The sequence below is a fragment of the Drosophila suzukii genome (genome assembly GCF_043229965.1).
Source record: "Drosophila suzukii chromosome 2 unlocalized genomic scaffold, CBGP_Dsuzu_IsoJpt1.0 scf_2c, whole genome shotgun sequence".
NCBI classification, from domain to species: Eukaryota; Metazoa; Arthropoda; class Insecta; order Diptera; family Drosophilidae; genus Drosophila; species Drosophila suzukii.
Genome location: NW_027255896.1, coordinates 2,514,193 through 2,520,901, shown reverse-complemented (window position 1 = coordinate 2,520,901; position 6,709 = coordinate 2,514,193).

Genomic DNA, 6,709 nt, shown 5'->3' with positions numbered 1-6,709 from the left:
TAAAATCAAAAAATGCAAATGGTGTTTCTGAAGCCATGGAGAGAATAACCTGCAAACTGATAATGGCACTGAATTCTTTAATTCGAAATTTAAGGTATTTATGAAAAGAAATAGGATAAATCATTATTCAACCTTCAGTACTCTAAAAGCATCTATAGTTGAACGTTTTAATAATACTATTAAAGAATTAATGTGGCGTAAGTTTAGTTTCAAGGGATAGATATGTATAAGTAATTAATTAACTAATATAATAATAGAGTGCATAGAACAATAAAAATGATTCCAAGTAATGTCAATTCTTCCAATGAAAAACAAATAAGTGGATAGATATGTATAAGCAATTAATAAATATAATAATAGAGTGCATAGAACAATAAAAATGAGTCCAAGTAATGTCAATTCTTCCAATGAAAAACAAATATTACAAACATCGTATAATCACCTGAAAATATTCGTTGCAAGTAAATTCCGTACGGGGAACCGTTACTCTACGAGTAACGGGTATAAATATAAACTTGTCTTTGAGAAAGTGTATACACCAAACTATAGAACTGAAATCTTTAAAATTAGAAAGGTGAAGAGCACATACCCTAAAACATACTCACTTGAAGATTTAGATGGTAGCCCGATTCACGGCGGATTCTATAAATAGGAACTCAAAAAAACACGATTCCCCCACACATACTTAGTTGAAAAAGTTGTAAAGCGAAATGGAAATAATGTGTTAAGTGACTGGGGTTTTTAAAGACTAGCTTGATAAATAAAAAAGACATTTTGTAGTAAAACAATGATTTATTTAATTAATTTTTATTTATATATTAACTATACCCGTTACTCGTAGAGTTAAAAGGGTATACTAGATTCGTCGGAAAGTATGTAACAGGCAGAAGGAATCGTTTCCGACCCCATAAAGCATATTTATTCTTGATCAGGATCACTAGCCGAGTCGATCTAGCCATGTCCGTCTGTCCGTATGAACGCTGAGATCTAAACTGTACAAGCTACAATACTGGGATTAAGCATGCAGATTCCTGAGATTCTTGCGCAGCGCAAGTTTGTTTCAGCAGAGTCCCACGCTTACTCTAACGCCCACAAACCGCCCAAAACTGTGGCTCCTACAGTTTTGATGCTAGAATAAAAATTTTAACTGAAATGTATTGTTCTCATCAATATCTATCGATTGACCTAAAAAAAAGTTTGCCACGACCACTTTAACGCCCACAAACTGCCCACAAACTTCAAAAAATCGTAAATATGAACGCGGGTGTCTCGGAAACGATCAATGATAGAGAAATGTGATCTCAGATTTAAATTCTGTAGTCTTGTACGCAGCGCAGTCTTGATCATTCTTTGGTGGAATGCAGACGCGTTTTTGCATTGCTGCGAAATTCTTTGTGAAGATTCTATGGACAAGTCCACCTACGTGGCAATTCAATTTGATTTTGTAAATCCGGCAGCTAAAGCTGCAGTGACAGTGCTCAGACCCTCCGTTAGCTCTAGTGAATCGCGAAAACAAGTCAGACAGAGATCAAAAGGCAACAGTTGCAATTTGTTGATCTGGCAAATCATAAACTTAATAAAAAATAAATTTAAAAAATACAGACATCCCGGGTGCAAGGTGCACACCTTGCCCACTGTGCTATGACTGCTTTCGTGGAACCCACTCTAAGTGGGTTTGTGTACTGAAAGTCGATAAAGCAGTACAAAGCAGTGCACAGCTTCCAATATGCCTACAATGTCGGACTCCGAATCCGAATTCGACATCCATTCAAAGGTCGTTAAGGCGCAACAGACTATGACTAGTGCTCTAAGTTCCTCATTACAAAAAGCCATAGCCAGTGACGATGAAGACTGGTGGACCCTAGGGAAAAGCAAACGCTATCCAGAATCCAGGTCTCCCAATTCAGATAATAAAATGCAGAGAAACCGATTTGCTGAGCTCTCGGACATGGACACAACCGAAGAATACTTACAATCTTACCAAACAGTCCGCCAGTTGATTAACAACCCTGATCAGGACAGTTTCAGCACAGGCTTAGGCCACGGCAGCTCCAGTAACAACTACAACGTCGAACGCAGCAGCAGTCAATCCAACAACAACAGTACCCACCCAATCACAAGCCACCGCCGATTGTAATCAATAACTGCGAAAATCTGAACGGGCTTATTCGATCCATAGATAAAATCGTACACCCGTCTAAATACTCCGTAAAATGTCATTTCAACAATTCCGTTTCGATAATTTTTGCAGATTCAGACGCGTATAGAGCAATCAGTAAATATTTGATTGCAAAAAGGTCCCGTTCCACTCCTGGCAGCTTAAAGAGGACAGATCTTGTCGCGTGATTATTCGAGGTGTTCATCACTCCACTCCGGACGAACACATCAAAGAAAGCCTTACCTTGCTTGGCCATAATGTTCGTTTCATCAATAGACCAAAAAGCCGTTTCGACAAAACAAAGTTCGTCAACCTAATGTTTGTTGAACTAGAGCCATCTCCAACCAACAAGGAAATCCACGAAGTTAAGACTCTATGTCGCCAGAGTGTTCAAATGGAATTATCGTACAAAAAGGATGATGTCGTACAATGCCATCGTTGCCAGGACTTCCACCATACAAAAAACAACTGCTTTCTGGATCATAACTGTGTGAGATGTGATCAGAACATGCATGAATCATGAACGTGATATTCATCCTGTTAAATGTGTTAATTGTGGTGAAAATCACACAGCAAACTACAAGGGCTGTGTTGTCTTCTAGCAGACAGTAAGACGCCGAAAAAATCTTTCATCCCAGGGTAACGCTCTTCTCCAAAAAACCTCTACAAAAAGGACTACTGTTCGATCGGATGTCGTGGGATCTCTGTCGTACGCAAATGTCATCAATGGTCATTCTCATCACCAAAACCAACAGGGTGGCCGATCCCAGTTGCAGCAGCCTGCGAACCTGCACCAGAACCAATTCCCTCCACTGGGAACCAGCAATAGTGGACCTAAACAGCAACGTAAGCCAAATGACCTCCCTTGGTTACGGACACAAACCATACAGACGACAGACCAAAAACAATACCCAGAGACTCGGCATAAGCAGCAGCAGTCCTTCCAGCAACAACATCAACGAAATCGCGAGCAATTAAAAAACGATCAGCGATGGAAACGACAAGAACAAATGTACCTACGATCTGAAGAACAACTTTCTGACCTTGTTGCTCGGTTTGACAAAATGCTTCAGATGATGATGTCAATGATGTCCCTTATAACCAACCTTTTACCCCAAATAGCGCCAGGATCTGCTCAAGCAGCCGCTGGTCTCCACTCTGCCTTTACAGCCCAACCATTAGTCAAATTGGACTCAAAATCGCCGACGGCTTGACCAACAAGTCACTCGAGATGGAGCTTTTTGTAAAGCAACATCATATCGACGTTATGTTGGTCGGCGAAACTCATTTCTGCTCTAGATCATACTACCAGCTAAGGGGATATGACGTACATCTTTCAAACCATCCTGCTGATCGTCGTCGCGGAGGATCCGCTATTGTCACAAAATCTTGCCTTCAATACTACCAATTTTTATCTATAGAACACCAAACGGCTCAGTATGTTGCGATCAAAGTGAAAACTGACCAAGGGGAAATAGTCATTGCGTCTATATATTGTCCTCTAAATTCGCCTCTCACAGCTTACCACTACGAAGAGCTTCTTAGTGAGCTTAGGCCAAATTTTATAATTGCAGGGGACTGGAATGCGCTTCATCGTCTCTGGGGATCACGTAACTCTACAATTCGGGGCAGAACTCTAGCGGATATTATCCTCACATCTCATATGCAGGTTCTTGCTACCGGAGGGCCTACACATTACCCGCAAGCCATCAGCCATAGATTTTACCATTTACAAAGGAATTCGTTCTGATTTAATAATCATCTCTAGGTTCGGACCACATCCCATTAATCATCCACTACAGAGTTTCCGGTTGTAAGCTTTCCCGCAAGACGTGCGTCCTGCCCCAGAATGCAATTCAGGATACGATTAACGGTTTAGTTAACCTTAACATGCAGCTGAACACTCCTGATGACATTGACGATGCAACTGAAGTGTTTGTGCGAAATATTCACATCGCTGCCGAATCATTAACCTGCGGCCAAAGACCAAACAGCCCATCTGATCCACCCCATGCCCTTTTAAAACCTGAGGTCCTGGATTTGGTGGGGCTTAAAAGGACAGTGCGTCGCAGATTTATGCGTTCTCGAGACCCTGCTGACAAAAGAGAATATCGTCGTGCTGAGGACGATCTTAAGAAACTTTTGCTTAGAACGAAGAGTGAATACTTTGCTGATATGCTCCGCAATGCTGATCCTTCTCTGGAGGGCAACAAGGAATATTAAACGCCAGCCCCCTCGCCGAATTCCAATAAAGCGTGCCGACAACACGTGGTGCAGATCAGATAGCCAAATTTCGATGGCCTTTGCTGAGGAATTGGAAGGAGGCGTTCAGCCATTCAATCATAATACCCTAGCATTCCTAAATGCCCCCTCCTCGGTGATCGAACCTATCCCACATGTAAGTCCGGAAGAGGTCTGCCTTCAAATTTGCAAGCTGCAACTCAGTAAGGCTCCCGGTTTCGACGGGATCGACAGCAGAATTGCCAAGGCGTTACCTAGGAAGAGTATACTATTTCTTATTCTCCTTTTCAACTCCATGTTACGTATCCACCATTTTCCCACACAGTGGAAGTGTGCTGTGATATCGATGATACCCAAGCCAGGAAAACCGGAAAACCTTGTTTCATCCTACCGACCAAGAAGTCTACTGCCCACCTTCTCTAAAATATTCGAAAGAATATTCCTCAGTAGAATGATGGCAGTGAAAAGTGTGATGGACTCCATTCCAGACCACCAGTTCGGCTTGCGAAGTCACCAGCGGCAGCACATCCTTGGAGCGTTCGAAAACAAGCAGTACAGTTCAGCAGTCTTTCTTGACGTCAAAGAAGCTTTTGACCGCGTTTCGAACGATGGCTTGCCGTTCAAGTTGAAAGCTCTCCTGCCTACTGCCCAATATCTTCTCCTGAAATCGAATCTCTTAGAACGACATTTTATGGTAGATGTAAGAGGCGTAAGATCGTCTATCATATGCATTCGAGCTGGCATACCTCAGTGTAGCGTTCTTGGTCCGGTTCTATACACTCTGTTTACCGCTGATCTGCCATACCCTGGGGAACTGGGTACCCTCTGGCTGATGATACAGCCTTTATTGCCAACTCCACCTGTCGAATTGAAGCGACTCAAGTCACACAAAACTTCTTGGATCTCAATATATGGTTATGTGGGTGGGTGGGTAGGTATTGAGGAGACCAATACATTTTAGCTAAATATTTTTATCTAGCATGAAAATTGTGGGTGCCACATGTTTGGTCGGTTTGTGACCATTAGAGTGGGCGTGGCAATCTTTTTTTTTAATCAATCGATAGGTACTGAGGAGACTAATACATTTCAGTTAAAAATTTTTATCTAGCATCAACATTTTGGGAGCCACAGGTTTGGGCGGTTTGCGGGCGTTAGAGTAAGCGTGACATATTCGCGTAAAAAACTTGCGCTGCGTACAAGACTACGGAATTTAAATCTGATATCCCATTTCTCTATCCTTGATAGTTTCCGAGATACCCGCGTTCATATTTACGATTTTTTGAAGTTTGTGGGCGGTTTGTGGACGTTAAAGTGGGCGTGGCAAAATTTTTTTTGAGTCAATCGATAGGTATTAATAGAACAACACATTTCAGCTAAAATTTTTATTTCAGCATCAAAACAGTAGGAGCCACAGTTTTGGGTGTTTTGTGGGCGTGGCACATTGCTGAAACAAGCTTGCGCTGCGTAGTAATCTCAGGAATCTGCATGCCTAATCCCAGTATTGTAGCTCCTATAGTTTCCGAGATCTCAGCGTTCATACGGACAGACGGACAGACGGTCAGACGGACAGACGGAGATGGCTAGATCGACTCGGCTAGTGATCCTGATCAAGAATATATATACTTTATGGGGTCGGTAACGCTTCCTTCTGCCTGTTACATTTTTTCCGACGATTCTAGTATACCCTTTTACTCTACGAGTAACAGGTACAAAAACTGAGGAAAAGGTTTATGGGATAAGTCGCAATGTTAAAATAGGATAATATACCTTATAGCGGATTAGAACTGCAATTTTTTAGGTGTGAGAGAAGTTTTGTCTTAAATATTGTTGCGCTCCTAGTTTCTTTTATGTAGTTTGGAAGCTCGTTCCACGTTCTAATCGCATTTATAAAAAATTGTCTATTTGAAAGCAGAAACCTGTGTCGGATGCAGGTAATATTCTTTGCTCTTGCAGATCTGGAGAATTGTAATTTTTCAAATAAGTATGATGGCTCTCTGGTGTATATAACTTTGTACAAAAAGATTATTGTTCTACTTTTCATATAATCTGCCAAGCTTAGATCAATTATTTTGTAAGCCAATTGAGATACATGGTCAGATCTATGCAAATGAAATATGGAACGCGTAATACTATTGTATGCTATTTTCAGCTACATCACAATTTGCATAGGTCTCTAGACAGGTAAGGAAAATTTAACTAGTGACAAGGATCTTATTTGTTTATATGTTTTGCCTCCAGCTTTTTTTACGTTGTGATTGCAGTTCAAGCTTCTTTTAAATGTGATACCCAAATTATTGGCGGTTTCCACGT